Here is a 26,978-nt window from a genome sequence, read left to right on the forward strand (position 1 = left end):
CTTGAAAATCTATATGACCCAGACACTAACAAAAACAAAACAGCAATAAAGCAACACAGTAACATTCAGGATAGTTAAAGTTTATAAAATATAAATCAACATATAACAGATCAAATACATATGAAAATCTATGTTATGAAAAATGCTATTATTTTATGTATTCACCAGTCTATTACTTCATCCGAGCCACTCCAGCTCATGGACCTTGGCCTGGAAGCAGCAGATACTTTTGAAATTCATATTTGCATTCAGCATTACAGATCTATAGCAACATCATATCAGGATTGCCTAAAGGCTACCTTGAAATCATTGATTTTAATGTGAGACGCATCAAATAAACTTTTAAATTTCTACCGAGGATTCCAAATGGGCTGCAGGTTCTGCTACACACAATCCAGCTGTAAAATAAGATTGATTGAATTTATAGGGTAAATAACTTACCTGAATATGGAGCTCTGCTCGTCCCAACTTGGGGAAAGTGGAAAGTAAGTGCTTCTGAACAGGCTTGGAACTTAACACACGGCAGTTACTGGCCACTGAGAGTTCTGTCAAGATCTTCCCATTCCCCAGTGACAGAAGACTCACTGAAGCCCCTCCTCATATACCCACAACACACATAGTAATGAGGACCCTCCCCCTCAAACATACAGTAATCAGCCCCTTCCTCCCCCCCACACACACACCATAAACAGCCCTCCCCAACAAACAAAGTAATCCTCTCCCCACCCCATTGTAATCAGCCCTTTCCCACCCCACCTAATACACACTGTAATCAGCCTTCTGCCCATACACACTCACACTGTAATCAGTCCACCCCCCATCCCACCACCCCCCCAATTTCATGGGGACACAGTGGCATAGTGGTAATGCCACTGGGCTAGTAATCCAGAGGTCTACACTAATAGCCTGGAGGCATTGGTTGAATTCCCGCTGGTGAAATTTAGATTCAACTAATAATTCTTCTATTCTCTCATGGGTTGTTGGGATCACTGGCTAGGCCAGCATTTTATTGCCCATCCCTAATTTCCCTTGAGAAGGTGGTGGTGAGCTGCCTTCTTGAACCGCTACAGTCCATGTGGTGTAGGTACACCCACAGAGCTGTTAGGGAGGGCGTTGCAGGATTTTGATCCAGCGACAGTGAAGAAACAATGATATATTTCCAGGTCAGGATGGTGTGTGGCTTGGAGCGGAACTTTCAGATGGTGGTGTTCCCATATAACTGCTGCCCTTGTCATTCTAGGTGGTAGCCGTCGCAGGTTTGTAAGGTGCTGTCGAACAAGCCTTGATGAGTTGTTGCACCGTATCTTCTAGATAGTACACGCAGCTGCCACTGTGCATCAATGGTGGAGGGAGTGGATGTTGAAGGTGCTGGATGGGGTGCCAATCAAGTGGGCTGCTTTGTCCTGGATGGTGTTGAGTTTCTTGAGTGTTGTTGGAGCTGCACTCATCCAGGTAAGTGAAGAGTATTCCATTACACTCCTGACAGGCTTTGGGGAGTCAGAAGTTGAGTTATTCTGTGCAGAATTCCTAGCCTCTGACCTGCTCTTGCAGCCACAGTATTGAAATAGCTGGTCCAGTTCAGTTTATATGGTTGGTCCAGCACCACCCCTCACTCCCACAGTGACACTGCCTCAAGTTATAATCCATCTTGTGAGAAGTGTGCCAGTGAATGGTGCATTCTGTTTGGGTGATGTGCCTGCCATAGTTGAATAGCTGCCTGTATGTGTGAGCTGTGAGATGTGGGTGTGTGATTTGCAGCAGTGCTAAGGTTGTCAGTGTAAGGTGAAGCTATAAATGTGATGTATAAGTTGTGATTGCTGGAGTTTGTTGTGAGAGTGGTGGTAAATTGACCAGCGGGTGAGGCTAGAGGTTCAGTTGTAAGAATGTGGTATTTGAAGATGAATTCACTGACTTTGGCCACCTGTTTGAGGTGATTAAGCTTTTTGTGACACTGTATCCAGATCCTAGGGGCTGTACTGCTGACATTGACCTTGATGGCTATACATTTCCATTGGCTTCTCTGAGTTTATCCAGAGAGTCTCTTGGTCACCTATGGACAGAGGACCTCTCTCCTTCTGTCAATCTCCTGGACCAAATCCCCCAGAGCTGTGTCTGAGAACCTTGGAGCATGCTGTGTGCTGTGTGGGGCCATTAGTCAATCTTCTTGCAGGTCAGAATCTCTTTCCCAGCACCTGCTTCAGCCAGAATGCATCTCCACTTTAAGAGGTGCATTCTGGCTTATAGAAGTGTAGGCAAACTTTAAGTTGTACGATACTAGCCTTGTACAAACTTTGTCCTCCTGCTGAGACATGCAGCCAGTCAACAGTGGGTTTAGCTCTGGGCTGCATGTTGCTATTATTTAAATTAGCAAACAGCAGGAGTTTGCTTGCATCAGAACAAATGGGTGCAGAAATAAATAGGCATTGCAATCCCTACGCCTATTTTCAGGTCTGGTTTAATTATTGAGAGTTTCATTATAACCTAGGCCTAAATTCTTACTTAATGAAGGCCAAGAGAAAAAGCAAAATTGTTACGAGGATCATTCTACTCATTCCTCTGCAAAAGCACTCATATTCTGAAGCAGTTTACTTTTAACTTTCTGATTTGAAATGTGAATGCAGACTTTGTATGACTTTCTTCCAGGGACAACAGCTTTATTTAATTAATGCGTAATGTTACCTTCCTATGTTCTAGTTTTATATCAGTCACAAGCCAAATGAATAATAAAACCTGACAGACACGAATGACTTACAGTAGATCAATGTCATAAGCTGCTTGTTTTGAAATATCCCCGTATGCTTGAATACTTATGCAAAAACCTGGATTTAATGTTTCTTAATCTTTAGAAGAATACATAGACTGAATAATTTATATAATAAATACATTTCTGTAGCCAGATTATTCAATCAAAGCAGAAATTATGTAGGGATTAATACTGTTTGTGCTGCTGAATTTTTTGGTAACAAATTAATTGAAAAAAATATGTTTCGCAATTATCTTGCTATAGAAAAGTCAGGCATATAGAATGGATTTAGCTGTGTGCTGCATCTAACCACCATTTTATGATGACACAAATGGCAATTGATACTGATAACATTTAAACTAAACTACTGCATTGTAAAGTGTACAATTATGCGCTACCAAGTCCGCTGATGGTAACTTAATGGTTATGCTTGTAAATGTTAATTGTGTTTAATTGTATGCAGATGATGGGCATTAACTGGAGATTCACTTGTTCCCCAATAAAAAGGAACAGATGGAAACTCTGGTGGTTAGGTTAGGAGGTGCATATTTGAAAAAGAATGCTTATAAAAGTGTAAAGTTTCGCTCCAGTTCTATCCTTCACCATCATGCTTCTTGGAATAGAACAGTTAAGACTGGGGACACTAAGGCCACACTATGAATAAACAGCAGCTCTTTAAAACTCAAGTACCAAATAGAAAATTAGGCCTCATAAATGCACTTGCTGTTAAAATTATCAAATGAAATCAGTTTTATATCCAGCCCATTCAGAGATATGTAGATGCAGTGGGAATGTGAATGTCTCCAGTCTTAATTGTTCTATTCCAGAAAGCAGAAGAATAATCCCAACAAAATTCATAACATGTTAACAGCACAAAGGGGCATGGCTCAAACTTCTACTGTTGAACATTTAATCCCTCATACCATTGTTCGCAATGAAAGAAATACTGATTTTGGTCTGGTCCTAATTTTGGATGAAGGTCTGGTACAAAGCATCTCACGCCTAAAACAAGAGCTCCAAGGATCTATGAAAATTTACCCTCAGCTCTCATCAGCATACTGGGCATAAGCTATTAGCACCGGTCACGACCCCACAGGCAGCGCATTCAGATGAAGACATTGATGTCGGGGCCCACATGCCTCGCTGGCAGCAGCCTTCAGGTAAGTCCCAGGATATGGGTGATAGCTGGGGTGGGGGGCTAAGTGTCAGAAGGAGATACATGAGGGTGGGAGTGTTTGCAACTCCTGTAGAATTGATGGAGCACTCCTGCTCCATAGGATATATTTTATAATAACAATGAAGTATTTATTATTTAACTTATGATGGAGGTAGTGAGGGCTGCTGAAGAATTCTGATCAGTGCAGGCCCAACATCTGTCTTGCTCACGCCCAACAAATTTCACTGAATTAATCAAACTTCTAACTTAGAAAAAAATGCTACTGCAAGTTTAGCAGAAGAGCAGTGCCTGAATAGATTGGATGGAGACCATCCTACTGCTAAAATAGTATGCTTTGTGTTTATTTAGGCATGAGAAATGATTGCAGCAAAAATTAATTTCTACAGTGCTTTCCTGTCTTTCTCTTTCTCTCTCTTCCTGAAATTATACGAACAAACGAAAATACGAAATAGGAGCAGAAGTAGGCCGTTCAGCCCCTTGAGCCTGCTCTACCATTCAATAAGATCATGGCTGATCTGTTTGTGTTTCAATTTCCACATTCCCATTTACCTCCAATAACCTTTGATTCCCTTGCCAAACAAGAATCCATCTACCTCTGCCTTAAAAATATCCAGTGACCCTGCCTCCATTGTCTTCTGAGGCAGAGTCATGCACAAGAGCATCTAGATCTCTCTGCACCTTGGAATTCTACAGTTGTTCTCTGTTTAAGTAATACTCTGCTTTTTTATACTTCCTGCCAAAGTGAACAACTTCACATTTACCAACAATACACTCCACCTGCCAGATTTTTGCCCATGCAGTCAACTTATCTATATCTGTCTGCAAACTCCTTGGATAGAATTTCATCCTTGTTGAGCAGGCTCAGCTGGGGCGGGCTCGAGGCCAGAAGGCGTTTTCACACTGGTGGGCCAATTAAGGCCCAACCAGTGTGAAACGAGATCGGCAGCGCTCAGCACTGCCTGTGCAGGTGGGGGTAGGAGGGCGAGTGGGGCGAGCGCGAACTTTGCACATGTGTGCAAGTGAGTGTTTGAAAATCTCCCTGAGGCACAGAGCTGCCTCAGGGAGATGAAAGGTTTAAAAAAAAATAAAGGAATTAAAAATATTATAAAAAGTGTCCCCTCATGTGACTCTGTCATACGAACAGGAACATGTTATTAATTAAATTTTAATTTTTTTATTTTATTGCTTTAGAAAACCTCAACCACCACCCCGCCCCCTCCCCCCACCCGCTGCGGATGAGGTTTACTAAAAAGTGCAAAGGCTACTTGGCCTTTTCAGCTGCCATCCAACCACAAGCTTGGACGGGCATCGAAAAATTCTATATAATTGATCCTTTAATGGCCTTAACAGGCTAACTCTGGTGCGTGCCCACCAAATGAAATATCGCGCAACTGCGCGTTGACATCGGGACACTAGCCCGATGACAACACCTGTCATTTTACATTCAAGCAGGTCGAGCACACACCCACCCTGCTGAGCTAAAAATTTTGCCCCTTATGTCTTCTTCACAGTATACTTACCTACCTGTATTTGTGCCATCTGCAAATTTAGCTACCATGCCTAAGGTCCCTTCATCTAAGTCATTGCTTATCTCCTGCCCATTCTTTATTTTCTCTCACGGTTTGCTTGTCTTTGTACTGATCGACAGAATCAAGGAGATCAGGTAATCACAAGCTCACACTGAATATCACTCAAAGTTGCGCATTCAGAAATGAACCCTCAGATAGCATTCACATAAAATTAGTATTTTACTACAGAGATGTATTTAGTCTTATCTGTCACAATCTTCTCACAACAAAGTTAAAAACCCACAGCAGTAAATAAACACACTATTGAAACTTATGACAATAGGGAGAATAACCATTTAAGATCAGGTAAGTAAGAAAGCACCAATCAAGTTAAATGGCTGGAAAATGCTAGATCATATTGAATTTGAATAGGCAGAAAGGCCAAGTCAGAGTCAGTTTGAGTGGGAAAGATAGTTGAAGCCAGATAAAGTAGCTGAGTAGGTCTGGACCTTAATATGTTGGAGAAGATTTGATTTAGGCAGACCAGAGGTCAAGTCAGTCAAAAAATTTCGCCGTGCAAGCAAAAACCTTTTTAAAGGATAGGGAAAACAGTAGTAAATAATCTTAGCAAGCAAAAAAAAAAAACAAGTAGTTGTTTTGTAATCTTTTGTTGGAATCTGATTTTGCCTTATGAAGATATTAACCTCCTTCTGAAACACATCATGCCACAGACCCATCGGTAATATTAGTAATCTGTACAATATTGTAATCTTCCAATATTACAGATAAAGAATTTTACATTACAGAAACAGAATATTCAATAACATAGTTAGCTTAGTTTAATATACTTGAATTCAGGAGACCAATTGTTCAAAAAGTCTGTCTTTGGAATGCAATACTTTATCACTGTACCTATTGTTACACAATGTGTAACTAATTAGCCTCCTTAAAAGTTTAGAATAAACAGATTAGAATAAGCAAGGTTTCAAATCTGCAAGATACCAGTAGAGTGAAGCCTTTCCATTGTCACTTTCAATTTGCCAGGCAAGGAAGAAAGCGATCATTGAAAGTGATAAAATGAATTCCTTTGAAATAAAAGCTCTGCTTAATAGCAAGTTACATCATGGATAGAATATAACAGCGGGGGTACAGCTCGCACCCAATGGATTCCAGAGCCAGGTAAATCTAGGGTCTTGGGCAAGGAGGGTTTGGACAGGTTAGGGAAGGGAGGTGGGGATGGTGTGTTTAATGGAGCAGAGGGTAAAAAGAAAGGGGTGGGTTCTATCTTGGGGGGCTGTACCCGAATCCACAAGGGTCAGTCCCCGAAGATAGTATCTCCTCCCCTTCCTTCCTGCGCTTTGAAAATTCTCTTTTAAAAAGCAGTTTGCCTAGTCCTGCCCGACTGCCCATATCAACCGTTTTATGGCATGGGCAGCATGTTATTGGGGTCAATCGGACTTGTTTAGAAGCTTATTAACAAGCCCAATTGGCCCTTGATTACTTACGTAAATATGATGGGCAAGCTGCCGATTTTGGTCAACCTTCCATATTATGGGGGTGAGCTCGGGGGTGGGCGTGTAAAATGCAGCCCTATGTCATGGTTACCACTGCAGTTTTGTGACTTTTGATTATATTCTCCAGCTACAGACAGATATAAACCTTCCCATCTGCAAGATGAGATGAATGAAACATACCGACCATCAATTGAATTTACCATATTACCCTAACTTTAGAGTTCAATGCATTGTTTTAATACTTCCCGCCATTAAACTTCTTATCACTTGTAATATCTGTTTTCTCAAAAACTGTCATAGTCTAAAAACAAACAATAAAAAGTGCCAATCCCTAAATAATAACCAGTATTGATAACTGAAAAAAATGATTTCAGCTCTGTTATGTGCAATTAACATCAAGTGAAAAGGTGACAACAACATACATAAAAACATTTTGTCATGAGTGTAATGAATCTTTGTAATCTGAAAATAAAAAAAGGCTTTTAAGATAAAGTAAATGATAGGCTATTCTAAGATATTGATACTTGAGAAGACAAATGTCAACAGGAACATAATGACGAAAAGTTGGGCATATATTGAATCAGCGTTTACTGTTACAAAAAGTATTTTAGGTATCTTATTGATTGTATAACTTAAACTGAGAAATACAATTTGTGTTTGTGATATTTTTAAAAATTACAGCATAATGTTGATCTACATGATTAACTTTTCCATACAGCATTAAATAAAACTTCACCTGATTCTTGTAGGTTGTTATATGCTAATCTACTTTCAAAGTTGCTTCTGTTCACCATCCTACTGAGCAAGGCTGATGTTTTCAAAAACTCTACAAAGCTAACCCGAGTTCTGTGACACACCAGGAGCACCATTTTGTATTCGTCTTCAGAGCCATGCCTTTGGATGCTCAATTATATCACCTGCTGTTTTGGGAATAACCAATAACAAAAAAAGGTTGAATTGTTTAGATCTTTAAACATTGTGCGTTCTCTATTCATGTAGAACTGCATAATTAAAAAAGTTTAAACAATCCATTGTAAAACAAAAGGAAATTATGCAGAGGAACTTTCTGATAGCAGCTTTCAAAAGGGAAAAGTGGCAACAACCTCTTCTGCACCTAAAAACATCCTCGATGAGCTTTATACAATTGTGGCATCTGAATTGTGTAACTGCAGCTTGCACCCACAGAAGATGAAGCTGATCTACAGTCAAGCTCACATTACCCATTGTGTATGAATAATAATTTTGATTTATAATTAAGCATTGATGGACAACTTCCACAAAACATCTTTACCTGATTTGTCACTTGTATTGGTATTGGCCCAGATCATTCTGTCTGTATAAATGATAGTTCTAGACTTAAATAGGAAATAAGCGTGCTCTAACATCTTTACTGCCAGAATTTGAAAATTAGTTGCAGAGAGATGCATATTGAACATAGCTTGGAAATAGCTCCCAGGTTAATAGCTTTATCACAGTGTGACAGATCTAGGGTGCGTACTTCATTCAGTAGCTATAAAGAGGAGGGGAGGGGGAGTGTAATCATGGTAAGACATACACCAACAAAAGTGATGGTTAACATACAAGATATTACATTTGTCTCTCCGTATATTTTTATATTAGACTTTATCGAAAATCATATAGGATTGAAATTTACAATTGGGCCTTTTTTTCTATACTTTGCGCAGTTTGTATTAGGGCAATTAACTAAAGCTCAAATGGTCTATTTGAATTTGTTTTTCAAAGATGAAAATTAAGTTTACCTCAAAAACCATATTAGTAATGTGATCTATTTGACATCTGTTTTCAATTTTGCAACTGAGTAAAATCTTGTGGTACAGATTTTGTTTACAAATGTTCCTGGTTCAGAAACATTATTTTGGCTCAGTGGTAACATTTTTGCTTCTGACTCAGCAAGTTGTGGTTTCAAGGCCAACTACAGGTCTTGAGCACAGATTGCAGGCAGACACTTTACTACTGTATTGTGGGCCAGCTACGCTGCTGAGCTATACTCTTTCACACAAGATGCTAAATTGAAGCCCGATCTCAGGTGTATATAAACAGATCTAATGGCTCTATTTGAATACACATTCTGGACAAACTTTATTCCTCAATCAATACCACCAAAAACAAATTTACTGATCATTCTTTCTTTAATTTATTACATTACTGTTAATGGAAACTTGTGCAGAACAAATTGGCTGCTGCATTTGCCAACATTACAACAAAGGTGATGCTTCAAAAGCAATTTGTTGGATGTGAAACACTTTTAAGTAGCCTCAGGCTATGGATGGGAATCAGGAGCCATACCTAGCACAAAGGAAAATGGTTGTGGTTGTTGGAGGCCAATCATCTCAGCCCCAAGATATTGCTGCAAGAATTTCTCATGGCAGTGTCCTAGACGCAACCATCTTCAGCTGCTTTATCAATGACTTTCCCTGCAGCAAATGGTCGGAAGTGAGGATGGACATTGATGATTATAAAGTGTTCAGTACCATTCATAACTCCTCAGATAATGAAGCAGTCCATGCACTCATGCAGCAAGAACTGGACAACAGCCAAGTCTCGGCTTATGAGGCAAGTAACATTCATGCCACACAAGTGCCAGACATGGCCATTTCCATGATGAAAGCCATGGCAGTGTGGGTCTGACCTGCCTTTGGGCAGAGAACTGAAGAAGCATATGTATGATTTTAACAAAGGGGCCTGAATTTTTCAGGCGGCAGCAGGCTTGGTGGGAGCGGGCGGGGGTGGCACAGAGCTGCCTCAGGGAGATTGAATCGATGTTCAACTAATTAAACAAATGATATAAACATTGATTTAAACATATCTCACATGAGATGGGACATATTTTTATGTTTAGGAAAAAAATTTTATTTATTTAATGAAAGCTTTAGGAAACCTCATCCTGCTCATGGATGAGGTTTCCTAAAAAATGCGAAGGCCGCTTGGCCTTTTCGCCTGCCTGCCAACCTTAAGGTTGGACCGGCAGCATTACCAATGATGTCAATTACTTTCTTAATGGCCTTAATAGACTGTTTACATATCAGCCGGTGCGCAGCCGACTCTGCTGCGCCCCCGCTGAACGAAATATCGCGGGACTGCGCAATGATGTCAGGACGCACGCCTGATGTCACCACACGTCATTTTACATATCGGCGTGTTGGGCCCGCCCAACTGAAAAATCCTGCCCCCAGTGGGTGGTCTGCAGTCAATTTTCTTGTATAATCTTCACTCTATTTTGACTCAGTTGGTCACAAAGAAGCATCGCACACTTGGCTGAGGATTTAAAAATTTAGTGCAAAAGTAGCTTTTAAAGGGCTGGAGCTCACCGTAACAAGTAAAAGATTGCCTACATATTCGTAGTGGTGCAACACTTCTCCTTCTGGTACTGAAGGGGAAGAATTTTTGGGGCGGGTGGCGAGCAGGGGCAGGGCCCACTTGCCAACAGGTAAAATGACGCGCGGTGACTTCAGGCGTGCGTCCCAACGTCACTGCACATCATTTAGATTGTCAGTTCGGCAGCCGCGCAGCCGAGTTGGCTGTGCGCCCACTGAACTGTTAAAGGCCTATAAAGGCCATTAAGAAAGTAATTATAGTTGTTTAGGATGCTGCCCATCCAACTTAAGGTTGGTGGGCAGGCGAAGAGCCTAGGCGGCCTTTGCATTTTTCATGAAACCTCATCCACGGGCGGGATGAGGTTTCATGAAGGGTTTATCAATTAATTAAAGTTTTTAAAAACATTAATGGACATGTCCCAGCTCATGTGACAGTTTTACATGAGGGCACATGTCCTTAAATTTTCTTTTACCTTTCTTCAGTGTTTCATAAGTGAAAGTAATTTCCCTAAGGCACTTCCGTGGCTCAGGGAGATTTCTGCGCATCTTCACGCGCATGCGCAAGAGAACGCAGGCCCCGACTCAGGGAATCCCCCCACCCCCACCTGCTCAGGGAGCACACAGCCTTAATTGGCCCGCCCACATAAAATGGCGGTGCAGACCCAATTAGGGGCGCTGATCAGGTTCACGCCCGGCCCCGCACAACCCCCTCCAACGGGGGGACATTTCTGCCCAAGGTGCATCAAATGATGATGTTCTATTTGGATTACACAACTACCTTCCAGGAAAAGGTCAGCTACAAGCTGTACAGAGAGGTCTGCACCAAAATCAATGCAGTCAATTTGTTACCTCATATCTGGCTGCAATTAAGGAGCATGTGACAAACATGCAGCTCACTTTGTCATACAGTTCTCAGGAACATACGAACAAGGAGCAGGAGTAGGCCATTCAGCCCGTCGAGCCATGTAGTACAAACCTAAATTGAAAACCCAGCAATTCAATAGGATGTCCCATTTCGAGCACTGTGCATAACTACTTCCCTTCTTCACTCACTCAACAGCTTATGCGTGCAGTTTTCAAATGGGGAGGAAGCCTCTAATATTGAAAAATCAGCAAACGGTCATGAAGTCCTCATTTAATCCAGGCCTGAAGCAATCACGTATCTAAAGAATCTTTTTCTCCAAGTTCCCAGTTATGTGATTGATCTGGGCCATGGATAAGTCCAATTTGATCAGGGAGAGTGGATTTCTAATACAAGGTGAAAAATTTTTGAAGTGTAGGATCCGCTTTAAGAAGGTGCTGAAATTCAAGATGGCGCTCCAATTGGTTTGAAGATACAGGGTTTAGCCACACTTGCTGGGTTTTGACTGGCTCTGGCTGCAAAGGCGCTCAGCCTTGAAAAAATTTAAACAATGGCTGCTTAGATCGACTAGCTGCAGAATTCTCTGTTTCAGCGCCGTCCTTCAGGGTCGTGAAAGAATCAAATCCTGACCTTTGCTAGTCCTTAAAGCTGATTGTTTAGTCATGATTCTTCCGAGTTAATCATTTTTCTTTTTTCTTCTCAGATGCCATATGTTCAGGCATCGGCTCAGGAATCTATTTTTTCCAATGGAGTTTTAGAACAACAATTTCAGATCACTAAACTATTTCAAAGTTTTTCAGGACTATCCAGGAATTTAAAAATTTTAGCTCACTACAGCTAGGTCGGTTACATCTGCACTCTGGGAATCAAAGCTGGACTTCTAAGTCTTCCGCTGCAGTGAGGAATTTTAAATTTCTGCCTTCAGCTTCTAAGCCTTTCTTTGGAGTTTTTCCTGGCAAAGTTTCCTCTGTGTGTCTGCTTCTCAAGTTTTTCTTCAGGTCAGAATGCTTCTTCAAATTTTTCTTTAGTCTTGCTGGATTTTAGTTTCTCTCTGCATTTTTTACAAGGATTTAGGTTTTTGCATTCACTGCTGCCATGTTGTAGGGTGTTGGATACTGTTCAGTAGGCCTTAATGAAGTCTTCATAGTCTTAAGTAGGCTGACTGTATTTATTTATTAACTACAAGAACTATGTACATACATACATACAGTAAAGTGTTCAAACTAGGAGCTGTCTCCAAATGCTTGTGCATTTGGCTCAGTCCAACACTGGCCCCTAGGTGTGGGTCATGTGCTCTCTTACATCACTGTGTGGATAGAACTGTACTCATTTCCACGTTAACCCGATATGTGTCAGACCCTTTTACTACAGGCACAGTAGAAAATGCTGGAAATGTTAAGATGGTCTGGGAACTTTTGGAGAGAGAAGCAAATCAAGTCAATGACCATTCAACAGAACTGGGAAATATTAGAGGCCTAACAGGTTCTAAGCAAGAGGCAGGGAAAGGGGGTAAGGTGGAGTGAACAAATGGGAAGGCCTGTGATTAAGTGGAAAATTAGGGGCAAGATCTTCCCCCTGTCGGGGGGAACAGGTGGGCGTGGGCAGCCGTGGGTGGGCATGGGCGGGTGGCCTTCTGATCGGCGCCCCCAACCGGGAGCATGCCGCCATTTTTAGTGGGCAGGCCAATTAAGGCCCACTCAGCTTGACGTCCACAGGGAAGCCCTATGCACTTCCTGTGTGGGTGGCGGGGGGGGGGGGGGTTCCTAAAGTTGGAAGTGCACTCCTTCGCGCATGTGCAAAGGACCTCTCCGACCTCCCTGAGACTAATTTCATTTACCATCCACGTCCCTCATGTGACAATGTCACATGAGTTGGGATATGGACATAACGTTAATTAAGAGTGTCTCTTAAATTTTTGACTCAGCAATGAAACCTCACCCCACCCGTGGATGAGGTTTTATACATTATCAGGTGGCTGCCAGCACTCCCGACCTGCCCGCCAACCTTAAAGTTGGACGGGCAGGCCCACTAATAAGCTTAATTGTTTTTGGAATGTCCTAAATGGGCCATTGACAGGTTGGCAGGCGCGCATCTGAGTCGGATGTGTGCCCGCCAAACTGACAATCTAACCGACGCGGGGTGACATCGGCACACACGACCGACAGCACCCCATGTCATTTTACATATCGGTGAATGTGCCCCGCCCCTGGTCTCCAACTGGAAGATGCTGGTCAATGAGAACTAAAAGCTGTCAAGTCCCCAGGTTCTGAAAGACTTCTCCTGGAGTCTTAAAAGAAGTGGCTGCTGAGAAAGTAGATGCATTGGCTTTAATTTTGCAAAATTCCCCAGATTCTGGAAAGGTCCCATCAGATTGGAAAATAGAAAAATAGCAAAATCCCTCTGTTAGGGTGAGGAAGGAGACAGAAAGCAGGAAACTTTAGGCCAGTTAGCTTAACATCTATTGTGAAGAAAATGCTGGAATCCATTGTTAAGGATGTTATAGTGGGGCACTTCAAAAACCTCAATGCAATCAGGCAGAGTCAACATGGTTTTGTGAAAGGGAAATCATGTTTGCTAATTTATTGGAGTTCTTTGAGGAAGGAACAAGCAATGTGGATAAAAGGGTATCTGTGGATACGCTGTATTCAGATTTCCAGAAGGCAAATGACAAGGTGGCACATCAAAGATTACTCCATAAAATAAGAGCTCATGGCATAGGGGGTAATATATTAGCATGAATAGTGGGTTGAGTAGCTAGCAGGAACAGAGAGTAAGCATAAATGGGTCATTTCTCGGCTTGGCAAAATGGGACGAGAGGAGTGCCATAGGGATTAGCGAGAGGGCCTCAACTATCTACAAGTTATATCAATGACTTGGATAAAGGGATCAAAAGTATGGTTGCTAAATTTGTTGATGACAAAAAATAGATGGGAAAGTAAGTTGTGAAGAGGACATAGGGAGTCTGCAAAGAGGCATAGATAAGTTAAATGAGTGGGCAAAAAATTGGCAGATGGAGTATAATGTGGAAAAATATGAACTTGTCCATTTTGGCAGGAAGAATAGAAAAGCAGTATATCATTTAAGTGGAGAGAGAGTCCAGAGCTCTGAGATACAGAGGGATCTGGTTGACCTGGTACATGAATCACACAAAGTTAGTATGCAGGTGATTAGGAGGACAAATGGAATGGTGTCATTTATTGCAAGAAGATTGTTAGATTTAGAAAGAATATAAATCTGTTAGAAGTGTTCAGAGAAGGTTCATTCAACTAATACCTGGGATGGGGGTGTTCCCTTATGAGGAAAGGTTTGACAGGCTTGACCTGTATCCATTAGAGTTTAGAAGAATGAGAGGTGATCTTATTGAAACATATACGAACCTGAGAGGATTTGACAGGGTGGATGCTGAAAGGATGATTCCCCTTATGGCAGAGCCAGAACTAGGGGACACAGTTGAAAAATAAGGGATCTCCCATTTAAGACAGAGATGAGAAGAAATTTTTTCTCTGAGTGTTCTGAATCTTTGGAACTCTCTTCCCAGAGAGCGGGGCAGGCAGGGTCAATAAACAATTTTAAGGCAGAGTTAGATAGATTCTTGACTAACAAGGGAGTCAAAGGTTATCGGGGTAGGTAGAATGTGGATTTGAGGCCACAATCAGATCAGCCATGATCTTATTGAATGGTGAAGCAGGCTTGATGGGCTGAATGGCCTACTCCTTCTCCTAATTCCAATATTTATATGTTTGGATGTTTATGTTGGTAATGGGACAAATAGGGGAGAATATTCTCCCCATCAGGGGGGTTGAGTGGGAGCGGGCGTGGGCGGGTGCGCAGCCCATCACAGCCCGCGATTGGCTGCATGCCACCATTTTATGTTGGCCCGCCCAGTGTGACGCACACTCGGAAGAGCTGAACGCCCCCTGTGCGCGTGGGACGAGGACACTGAGTCAGGGCCTGCGCACGAAAGAACGCAGAAATCTCCCTGAGGCACGGAGCTGCCTCACGGAGTTTCATTTCATTGTGAAAATTTTAAATAAAGAAAAAAAAAATTTCAGACATGTCCCCTCATTTGACAGTGTCACATGAGCTGAGATACATCAATGAATTGTTATAAAAAATTTATTTGATTTATAAATCCTTCATGAAACCTCATCCACGGTAAAACATCATCCCGCCCTTGGATAAGGTTTCATGAGAAATGTGAAGGCCACCTGGGCTCTTTGCCTGCCCGCCAACCTTGAGGGTTAGGTTTCAATTAGTTTTTAAATGGCCTTAATGGGCCTTTGACAGTTCGGCAGGTGCGCAGCCGACTCCGGTGCATGCCCACCAAACTGAAGGCCGGAATGACGCATGGTGATGTCGTGATGCACGCCCGACATCACCGCATGTCATTTTACGTGTCAGCAAGCGGGGCCTGCCCCCGCACGCCAAGCAAAAGATTCAGGCCATAAAGAAACAAATGATGCGTCTAAGGGAAGTGTGCATGGGAATAGCAGAATCATTACGTTTAGATGCTGTCCCCAAAAAACGGAGTGATGGGGGTTGTGACCTGAAATTGTTGAACTCAGTGCTGAGTCAGGAAGGTTGTAAAGCGCCTAACTGAAAGTTGAGGTGTCGTCCTTTGAGCTTTTGTTGAGCCTCATTATAGCAGTATTGGAGATCAAGGGCAGAGAAGTTAGATTGGGAATGGGACAAAGTACTAAAATGACAGACAACAAAAATTCACTTTGTACTCACAGACTTAATTGAGCTGTTATGAAAAGCAATCACCCAATCTGTGTTTGATCTCCCTAGTGGTAGAGAAGACCATCATAAGCAGCGAATACAGTATATTGAATTGAAAGAAGTACAAGCAAATTACTGCTTTACTTGGAAGACATGTTTGGGGCCCTGGGCAGAGAGGAAGTACAACGGCAGGAGTTGCATCTTCTTTGCTAGCATGGAAAAGAGTCATGGCAAGGGAAGAAGTATTGTGAGTGATTGAAGAGCAGACCAGGGTGTTGTGGAGGAAACAATCCTTTTGGAATGCTAAAAGGGGAAGACAGAGGAATATATCTTTGGTGGTGGTATCGCTCTAGATGGAGTGAAAATGCAGAACATGATCCGTTAAATGTGGAAGTTGGTGGGGTAGAAGAGAAACCCTATTATGCTTCTGGGAGGGAGGGTAAGAGGTGAGAGTAGAAGCAGGGGAAATGGGGTAGACACATTCAAGGTTCTGTCAACCATTGTGGAGGGGAATCCTCAACTGAGGGAAAAAGAAGACATTTCAGAAGCAGCAATATGGAAGGCTGCATCATCAGAATTGATGTGATGGAGTTGAAAAACTGTAAGATTGAGTCCTTACAGGAAGTGTGGCGAGAGGAAGTGTAGACAAGGTAGCTGTCAGAGTCAGTGGGCTTTGTTGTGCACCACCACTGATCACTATGTTGCGTAATGGGTTTGTTTGATGTCTCAGTGATGAGATCTTGAGACTTGCACGTTTAAACTTGAACCATTTATTGGTAGTCTTGAAATATATACAGATCCCAGTTATTGTCATTCATGATGCTGCTGCCACGCAGGTAGGCTGCTTCTAGAGTGTTCTACAAGTCATTACCATGTGACTCTATACATCATACCATGAGTAGAGCTATTCTCCGGTACCACATTAGCCCTTGCCCTGCCGAGCATCTTTACATTACAATGGCATGCAGGCGCAGACAGCATCACACAACAGGCTTCTAGTAGATATTAGTTGACAGGCTATTCCCAGAAATTGAGTCAGAGAAGTCAAGGAATGAAAGGAAAAGGTCAGGGGTGTGATGGTGAGAGAAGGTGGAAATTGGAAGCAAAGTAAATAAATTATCCAGTTTGGGTGAAAGCAGAAAATGGCACTGATACCAGAAAAAATGGATGGGACCTGAGTAGGACTAGAACAAAGTATGTTCGACATATCCCACAAAAAGGCAGGCATAGCTAGGACACATGGCAACCCTTTTGTTTTGGAGGAAGTGAGTGGAATCAAAGAAGAAGTAGTTAATGTAAGGTCAATCAGGTGGATGAAGATGCCTGGTTGGGCCTCTGTTCAGGGAAGAAGTGGACAGCCCTCACACTGCCCTGGCAGGGGTTGGAGGTATGGAGTGATTGGATGTCCATGCTGAAAGGTCAACAACCTGAAATTTTAACTGTTTGTTTCACTACAGATGCCACCTGATCAACTGAGTATTTCCTGCATTCTCAGTTTTGATTTCAGATTTTAGCATTTGAAGTATTTGGTTTTTGTACACAGGTCTAGCTGGTGTACAAGGTGTACAAGATTGGAGTTATGCACACCTTTTGTTCAGGAGGAACAGAAAGAAATGGAGTCTTGAAGGGCTTTAGCAGGAATGAGGGGAGGTCCTAGGTATTTGCAGGAATGGATTGGGGTGGAATATGGCTCACTTGGGAATTCCCAAGGTGTGTCAGCACTTTGATTAATGAGAAGGGCCTAGATCTGGCAACACTGGTTTGTAAGCTCACAAGAGATGTATTTTTCCTTCAGTTTTGCAAAATAAGCACCACTACTCCCTATGTTTCTACCTCTCTGGAACATTGAGTAAGTAAACACTTGTCTGCTTTAATAAACTTTACTTTTAATTTCAAGCAGTAAAATCCTGTGAACAATGTTTACATCTCTCAGGAAGTGCTAGGAATGGGGGCAAGACTTGCAAACAGCAGTCCTCTGTGAATGGCCAGCCTTGATGTCAATCATAAAAACTTCTAGAATTGGAGCACCTAATTTTATTTTGCAGTTGCCCGCTGGGCAGGTTAGTTTAGGTTAAAATTACTTCTGTCTCAGAATAAATTACTTACCTTCAATAAAGTCTCAGAGTATTTGTTTAGATAAAAAGTTCATAAGTAATTACCTCCTTTGAATGCATGCTTCACATTCAAAAGCAAATTATTAGTATTTCTCTCACAAACTGTAAACAGTGATTTACTTTGGAATTATAAGCATACAGAATTTCAATAAAACTTTTGAAATTCATCCTCCAACATTTCTTTCAATAATTTGTATGGTAACTTTACATATTCAAGCTGTTTTGAGTAAAGAAACATTTTTCCAGTGGACTGATAATGATCCTCATACTGTATCTTTGAAAATTCTGCACAAAGGGCCAAGGAGAGAAATCAAGGGCCCCAGTTCTGCTCCTGTTTCCAGGCCCATTATTGCTCCCCCATGCTCCCCCCTCACCCCCACTCCTTTCACTTTAACCTACCCCCTCAATCATGCATGATATTTTTTCCCCTTTCAGTGTTCATCAATCAATTCGCCAAACAATCACAACCTAATGAAATGATAACGCTCATTGTTGGCACCTGGTTACAAATATCATCTGATAGATATGCAGCATGGGTCGTTAATATTTCGAGTAGCAACAATATAATGCAGTGTTAGTTTGTGTGTGTGCCCTTTAGGTAAGCCACAGCAACAATTAAACAAACCAGAGAGGACAAATTTTACTTCAACAGCATTGTGCAATATTATTAATTTGACAGGAACATATCCTGTTAGTTATTTATCATACCATACAGAAGATAACACTGATTTTAGTGACTGCCTCAGCCCTCATTAACATGTTCTGCACATTGCACCATATGGGCCATGGTGGCAGTAAATTCATGTTTGGAGGAAAGTTTCAATGTCTGAAACCCAGATTAACCGCACAAGGTCTTCTCCATTCTGTCGAAGTAGAAGGAGACTTTCTCCTGCCTGGGCGCATGATATTATTCAATATAATTATTTCATACATAGGGTGTAATTGGATTCTATTTTATCAGTAATTTCACAGGGTAGAAAGATCAAATGACTCCTAAGCAACAGAGTTGAATGATTGAATAACATAGGCCTTCACTATCAGTGAGGATTATTGGAGCCCTCATATGTCTCTGTACAACACAACTTCTAGGGGCCAAGAGTATAAAGACTGAATGATTCAAAATTGTATCTGTGTTTTCTTGATCAGCAAGTCTGAAGACACTGCTGATTTCTGCTTCTCACTACAATATATTTTCAATGTCTACTATGCAACACAACTTTGTCGCAATATTTCAAAACCTCAATAAACTCATAAAAAGCACCAACATAGAGTGGGATAATAGGTAAGGAGACAAAAGGATAAGATTGAAGTCAATGAAAAAACTCATGAGGATCATGTGCAGTGTAAGTCAGTTTACTGATTCACTATAAGCCATTAAACACTTTCACCCCACAAATCCCACTCACAGTAAACTTATATTCGCAACAAAATAAACAGAATTTCAACCATGATTCCACCCTCTATTTGTAAGATACAAATGGATGTCAAAGGTCACCTAGCCCAGTTTATCTCATCCATCCCAGAATGACATACAAGCATGCATATTATGAACAGGAGTAAACCATTCGGCCCCTTGAGCCTTCTCTGCCTACATTGCCTACATTATAACAGTGACTACAATTCATAAGTACTTAACCTGCTGTAAAGTGATTTGGGGCATGAAAGGCGCTGTATAAATGTAGATTTTGGGCAACATTTTCCACCCGTTGGGCGGGAAGTGCGGAAGCAGGCATGGGTGGGCAGCCCTCTGATTGGCACCCCCAATCAAGGGCGTACCACCATTTTTCGTGGGTGGGCCAATTAAGGCCCGACCAGCATGACATCTGCATGGAAGTGCTGTGCGCTCCCTGTGCGTGCGGGGTGGGGGGTTGGGAATGGCAAATGTGGAAGTGCGCTCCTTCTCACATGCGCGCGGAAGAGTGCTCCGATCTCCCTGAGACTAAGGGCTGCCTCAGGGACATCGGTTCCTAAAGTGTAAAAGTTATTCTTTTGAAAATTTCATTCACCATCCATGTCCCCTCATGTGACAATGTCACATGAGTTGGGACATGGACATAACTTTAAAAAAAAGTGAATCTTAATTTTTTAATTCAATCATGAAATCTCATGCCGCCTGTGGATGTGGTTTTATGCTTTTTCAGATGGCCGCCAGCATTTCCGACCTGCCCGCCAACCTTAAGGTTGGATGGGCAGGTCCACTAATAGCTTTAATTGTTTTTTGAATGGCCTCAATAGGCCGTTGACAGGTCGTTGAGCGCACAGCTGACTCGGCTGCACCCCAGCCGACCTGAAAATGCAAACGACGCAAGATGACGTTGGGTGTTCTGCCCGACATCATTCCGCGTCATTCTACATGTCGGCAAGCGGGCCCCGCCTCCGCTCGCCAGTGGGAAAATCCTTGCCAAATTGTCTTTCTTTCATTACACCTGCATGCAGTAGGCAGAGTGACTGTAGGTGAATTTGGAGGCTCAATGCTGATTATCTGAAGACAATTAATCACAGAGCAATTAACTGATGTTAGGAAAGTGGTTACAAAAAAAATCACTACATTCACAAAACAACTTAACTCTGTAGCTAACCTTCTCCCCTCTGACCCTGCTCAAAACCGCCCCCCACAACCTCCCTCTAATCTCCCCCCAACCTGCACTGAAATCTACCCCAGCATCCCCCACAAAGCCCTCTCTAATCCCCCAACTCCCACTCCAACCTCCCCTAACACCCCTCTAACCTCCCCCAATCCAATCTTCAAACACACCACTCCACCCCACACACACACACACACACACACACACACATACACACAAACACACACACACAAAGCATCCATTTGGTTGTAAAATTGCAGGGATTTCACTTACCATTTCTCAAGCAAGAACATTCTCTTGACAGTTGCTGTGCTGCTGTTGACCTTCGGGCAGCTTCGGTTTTCTGGTGGGCTTTAGAAAAAAAAAATTGGACCCACGAAGCTGCCTGAAGGTCAGAAGCAGCAGCGCAGAAACTCAGTGAAATTGACACTGACATTGACAGACCAGTTTTAAAAGGATTGGAACTCCCTGATTCCACTTTTTTAAAACTGGTCTGCGGCTGTGGCTGCTTAGTCTGGACGACGAGAAACTCTGTTTAAAACATGTACCCCCCGCGCCCCCCCAGGTCCGGGTCCCAGTGTTCAGCACTGTCTGCATGGCCCTCTCCTGGGCCCTGACACACATGTTGGGGGGGAAGTTCAGGAGTGGGCACAAGGAGGCGCGTCTCCGATCGGTGCCCCCGACAGGGGGCGCACCGCCATTTTACGTGGGCGGGCCAATTAAGGGGGGTTTCCCTGAGCTGAGAGTGCGCTCTTTCGCACGTGCACGTGAGAGAGCGCACTCATCTCCCTGAGGCTAAGTGCTGCCTCAGGGAGATCGGCTCCCCATTAAAGAATGTTAAAAACAGAAAAATAAAATTTCCCTGACGTCCTCTCATGTGACACTATCACATGAGTTGGGGCATGTCCATCACTTTTAGTTACACTTTTATTAAATATTGAAAAACCTACATGAAACCTCATCGCACCCGTGGATGAGGTTTCATGCTTCTTCCCAATGCCCGCCAGGGCTCCCGGCCTGCCCATCAATCTTAAGGTTGGACGGGCAGGTCCACTAATTACATTAATTAATTTGTCAATGGCCTCAATAAGTCATCCCACATCATTTTACACGCCGGTGAGCGGGCCCCAACCCCCTTTGCCGACCAGGAAATCCTGACCATAGTATTTTCCTTCAGCTAATAGGAAAAATAATTTAGTCCAAGGCTAGGCTTTTGCAACAGACTAAACACATGAAAACACAAAACCGTTGGGCAGCAAAAAGCCAACAGGTCCATCCAGCCTGTCTCATATGATCATGATGTCTCATGCATTATGTTTAGATGCTCCCTACCCACCACAAGCCATGTAGTCGCTTAGGAGAGGTGAAAAACAGGTAAAAATCTATTGAAAAATATCTTGGGTAAATCCTCTCCAACCACTACTGAAGTGATTGAAACTACTGCTGGTGATCACCTTGACCATAACTTACGTTAATTTGGCTTGCATCTCTTTTATATAATATAATTTCTGCCTTTGTCATAAACCAGCTGAGCATTTTTTAGATGGTCTATGGAAAATCAGCACTCAACACACAAGCTGGCAACTTGTTCTAAAGGCCTCTTATCCTTGGGGAAAAGAACCACCTAACATCTAATCTACCTCTATCCTTCTATAAAGCTGGTCTTCTCCAAGCAATCTAATTGAAATAATTTGCCAATGTAAACACAACTCAGTCCCTTCATTATTTAATAGATCTCAACTAAATCACCTCTGATTTTCCACTGCTGTAAAGTAAGTAGACCCAACATTTAAGCCTATCTGGGTAACTAAGGTGGTTTAAAATAGGAATCAACCTTATGGCCCTCCTGTGAACATTTTCCAAAGCCCGAATATCACCCGCCACTGGAGGGAATCAAAACTAAAAACATTACTGAAGGTAATCAAAGACTCAAAATGAAATTTTATTTTATTTAAATCATGTTTTGGTCAAGTGTTATTTTTAACAGTTTATATTATGTTAAAACCTTTTAAATCTGTGGTCAATTGCCTGACAGGAAAAAATGCAAACAAACTCTTTTTCCCAACAAGGATTTGAACAATTTTAATAGTTTGCCTGTTCTCCCTTTCTAAGAAATTACAAATTTGTAATTACTAAGTCAACTAATCAGCTGGAAGAAATCTGCACAGAATTTGAATGAAGTAACTAGTAGAATTTAATATCAAGCATATGACTAATGCAGGAATATTACTCATTTGAATATAATAAATTTGCATGTAATTGTGGTAAATTGCATTCTAGATGATGTTTTACTTTATATTTGTTGAGAAATATATAGAATGCAAATTCTGAATTTTCTATAGATCTATAGCAGCAATGGTACTGCAGCCCTCAAAGAGTTAATTGAAAATATGTCCCATGTGTATTTTCATGCTATTTATTAATTATTAAACACGGATCAACAAAAAGAAACCTTGAACGTGAAGAAAAATATTCATTTCAAAAAAAAACTTTGAAATATAACATTTTATTTTGCCTTGTGAAAAATTCAGCAACCTTCCCCTGCATCTTAAGTCAAGGTCATTGTTTGCAATTGGAGCAATAAGTGAAACCATAATCTTTTCATGATTCTCTTAGTACCGTACGAAATAGCACTTGGGATCTTTATTTATCTAATATAGTTAATACAAACTCGTTCTTCAATTCATCTCTGTAATTCTTTTTTGCTTTCAAGGTCATTATTCAGATAAATAAACCAGCACAACTACTAAAGATGCTACTAAGGTAGTTTCGGCAGAGGGTGCACAGAAAAAGAAATAACTCTCTCTGGGAGAAATTACATGCGATGAGGGGCAACCATATACAGCTTTTGTCTCAAGGAGTCTCCTAGGTAAATGTAGAGATTTGGTAGATTTTGGCACTGCTATTCAGACAGCACACATATACTGAAAACATTATTCTCTACGGCATACCCCAGAGGGCTTTGTGATCATCTGTATGCTCATAGTTATTCCTTTCTCTCAAATTCATGACAAGAGTTCTTTTATTCGTTTTAAAATATCATCAATAACCTGACAGCTTTCCTTTCAGCAAAAAATATTAACTGTTTTACTCACTAAGTCAGATGATACAAGATAATAATCACTGGTAATAAACAGAATAAGCTGACTATAAGGAGCTATCAATGCAATGTACACAATAGGAACAATTATTTGATTCAGTTACAGGAAACAAACATGAGACATACCATTTGAAGCTTCAATCTCAGTGCCATTTACAATCAGCATTAAGTAGATCAAGATAGAAAAAGGACCCCTTCACTGGTTATTTAAGAAAAGGGAGACTGAAGTGAGGAAAATAAAGGAGCAAGAAGTTCTAATTACTTAGATAAAATATAATAGATCACTTTTTTTTTATCAAAATAGATTGTGAAACTGCCTCAGCCATTGCTCTCAATTTCCTCACAACACAGATGCCTTTATTGCTAATACAAAATGAACATTCCATCCAGCATTAGTGTAAAGATCTATGTTGGGCCAAAGAAGATATTCATACCCTTTTTCAGCACAATGGCTCTCAAGGCTAGGCTGCTAGTCATTCTAATTTGAACCGCATAATCACATGATTGTCCTCTTTTTCTGGTATGACAGAAATTGTCTTTTATTCCAGTTTACTGTACATAGAGACATAGAGTCACGAAGGAGATCCTCAAGGTGTGCCAGTAGCAAAGGTAGAAAGGAAAGTTTTCTGCAGAACTGAATCTTTACCATCTCTTGTCAGAGATGATCCCATGGATGCACCGTCTCAAGATTGAAACTCACTTCATTCTTTTTTTCTCACCATTATATGTTTATAGTTTCCTAATCACTCTTTCATTAACTGAGAGAATGTAATAACAGTCAATAAACTTCAAATGCAGATCATGGCATATAAAGTTTTTTGCGTATTTGTGATAACTGTCACCTCCTGAAAACACATGCTTTGATATTCCTGTCATGAATCATTATCTTAGTAGGGCATTGCTTTCAGTCTTATTCATTGGGACGGTTCTGAGTCACCTATAGAGACCTATCCTTTCTAACCCTGATATTCTCACTTAGGGGAGAATTTTCTCCCCGTCGGGCAGACCGGTCGGGAGCGGGTGCAGGCGGGCACAGAGCCGATCACCGCCTGCGATCGGCTGCGCGCCGCCATTTTAAGTGGGTGGGCCAATTAAGGCCCGCCCAGCATGCCGCGCACCCAGAAGTGCTCAGCACCAGCTGTGCGGGTGGGGAGGTGGTGGAGGAGGGAGAGTCGGGGCCTGTGCTCTTTCGCACGGACATCTCCCTGAGGCACAGGGCTTCGTCAAGGAGATTAAGTTCAGTCATAAAGATGGGAAAAATAAAAAAATAAAATTATTCAAGCATGACCCCTCATGTGGCATTGTCACATGAGCTGAGACATGTTCATGAATTTTCATAAAACATTTTATTTAATTAATAAACACTCCATCCTGCCCCCCACCACGCACCCCCCCACACACACACACACCCCCTCCCCCCCCACCTGCCCGTGGATGAGGTTCCATGAAAAATGTGAAGGCCGCCTGGGCCTGCCAACCTTAAAGTTGGACCAGCGGCCCTGACAAGCATTTTAATTAGTGCATTGTGGACTTAACAGGCCTTTGACAGTTCGGCAGGCGCGCAGCCAACTCCACCGAACTGAAAATCGGAATGATGTGCGGTGACATCGAGACGCACGCCCGACATCACCACGCATCATTTTACATGTCGGGGTGCGGGGCCCACCCCCAAACACCGAACAGAAGATGCTGCCCATAAAAACTATTTACTTCTTCAACAATTCCATGTGATCAGTATATATCTGAATTGTTTACCAATACCTCATCAACTGATGTATTTGCAAGGTATGTTTTTAAATGGTAATGATCAAATTAATTGAGACCTTACCTTCAAAGTAATTTACATTTATATGTTTTAAAATTCTGAAGAAAAGCACATAAACCAGGCTCAGTAACCTTTTGGACAAATTTTGTGAGATGTTCAGTGCTTGTTCCTAATACTATAGCTGAGATAAGGAACTCGGTGTGCTGAAAAACGTAGCACAGTACATTGAAGTACAGACATTGTTCAAAATGACACATTCTTTTATGGTGCAATTTCAAACACATTGGGCACAATTTTATGGATGACGTGTGGGTGGTGGGCCCCGCACATCAGCCTTAAAGTGGCAGGCGCTGATGTCGGGCGAGCGTCCTGATGTCAGCAAGCGCCATCGCGATATTTAGCTGGGTGGGCACGTGATGAAGCGCGACCGCCATTAATTAAAGGGCTTGTTAAGGCCCATAACTCGTCAATCGATGCCGATTTTGAGGCATCCATGTGAACTTCAGCTCGGAGCACGGGCCCAACGGGCAGGCGGGTAAGTGACTTTTTAACAAAACACATCCACAAGCGGGATAAGAGGGCTCAGTGGGGTTGTCAATGTTTCATGTGAAGTATTTATTGCAACAAGTTTTTTAAACTTGCCTGTGTGATCGGTAGCAGGTCAGATTGATTTCGTACAGCTTTCTGTGTACTTTGAACCTTCAGGTCAGCACTCTGCAGACAGTAATCTTTATCGGGCCTGCAGCTTTCTGGAAGCCTCCATTTAGCCTGACTATGGGTTCTGACATCTACACTGGAGGCAGCTCCTCTGAGGATGAAGGAAGGGCTAGAATAAGAAGGAGGCCAGGACTGGACAATCAGCCTCCTGGGGAGCCACCTTTGGGAGGCCAGACGCAGGCACAAGGGGCGCAGGGCCAAGAGGTTGTCCAAGGTGGAAGGGGCCGCAGAAGACGCCACTATCCTGCTGCCAGGGTATACAGGCGGCGAAGCAGCTACCTCAATATGTCTGAGGTGCAGTGCCGAAGGAGGCTCCGACTGTCAAAGGAAACAGTCAACTACATCGGTCAGATGATTGGCCCTGAGATCGCCGCTAACTGTGTGGGTGGACACCACATGCCAGCAGCTCTGAAGGTCACAGTTGCACTCCACTTCTATGCATCTGGCTCCTTCCAGGGCTTGGTGGGTGATCTTTGCAGTGTCTCCCAATCAGCTGTCCACACTTGTGTCAAGCAGGTCACAGACACTCTGTTCAGGTATGCATTAACTTTCATCCATTTCTGTTGGGACCTGGAAAGCCAGACACAGCGAGCCAGTCTTCGCGGACATAGCTGGCTTTGCTCGCATCCAGGGTGCAATAATCTGCACACATGTGGCCATTAAGGCACCAGCAGTGAGCCTGCTGCCTTTTGTCAACAGGAAGTGCTTCCACTCCATGAACGTGCAGATAGTGTGTGATCACAGGATGCTGATTCTACAAGTCTATGCAAGGTACCCAGGCAGCACCCACAATGCCTATATCCTCAGACACTCCCAGGTGCCGGGGCTCTTCAGTG

The sequence above is a fragment of the Carcharodon carcharias genome, chromosome 17 (assembly GCF_017639515.1).
Source record: "Carcharodon carcharias isolate sCarCar2 chromosome 17, sCarCar2.pri, whole genome shotgun sequence".
Classification (NCBI taxonomy): domain Eukaryota; kingdom Metazoa; phylum Chordata; class Chondrichthyes; order Lamniformes; family Lamnidae; genus Carcharodon; species Carcharodon carcharias.